Genomic DNA, 415 nt, shown 5'->3' with positions numbered 1-415 from the left:
ACCAACATCAACAATAGAAAAACACATAGTGTAACAATGAAGAAAACAAACAACGAAAAACACAAACACACTTACAACTAACAAAAAAAAGCATCCACCCATAGCCAACGAAAAAACACGCACAAAAAACGGGAATAAAGCCCAGCCCTCGAGCAACGCAAAGAAGGATAAAACAGGTTAATAAAAACTTTGGATTTCATAATAAAAATTTTCTTAGATAACAACTCCAAGACTGACTTATCTAAGACAAACACATTCCGGAAAAGCGTTTCCTTGATATTTCTTATCTATATTACCGCCTCGTTTCTCAGAAAATACCATACGGTCCTGTAGAAGCCCTTTTCCTTCTTTTTCTATGAGAACACGTCTCCACATTATCTTATCTGCCTTTATATCTCTTCCATGTATATACAGA

The sequence above is a fragment of the Penaeus monodon genome, chromosome 34 (genome assembly GCF_015228065.2).
Source record: "Penaeus monodon isolate SGIC_2016 chromosome 34, NSTDA_Pmon_1, whole genome shotgun sequence".
In the NCBI taxonomy this organism is placed as follows: Eukaryota; Metazoa; Arthropoda; class Malacostraca; order Decapoda; family Penaeidae; genus Penaeus; species Penaeus monodon.
This window is presented reverse-complemented; position numbering follows the sequence as displayed.